This window comes from Vigna radiata, chromosome 5 (assembly GCF_000741045.1).
Source record: "Vigna radiata var. radiata cultivar VC1973A chromosome 5, Vradiata_ver6, whole genome shotgun sequence".
NCBI classification, from domain to species: domain Eukaryota; kingdom Viridiplantae; phylum Streptophyta; class Magnoliopsida; order Fabales; family Fabaceae; genus Vigna; species Vigna radiata.
In genome coordinates, this window is record NC_028355.1 from 3384701 (window position 1) to 3384900 (window position 200).

The following is a 200-nucleotide window of genomic DNA, read 5'->3' on the forward strand; positions in this document are numbered from 1 at the left end:
GATAGTAGAAAATCAAGAAAGAATCCAAGAAACTAATCAAGAATGATCAAGAACCGAAAACTGGGCAGAAAAAGCAAGGTGGGTATAATTCCTGCTCTTGATACCATAAAGAGAAATGGGCCAAACCGTAAAAAAGCCCAATCACCCCTTTAACCCAAAACGCACGTTTTGCATCAGAGTAAAAACGCATCAGAGTAAAA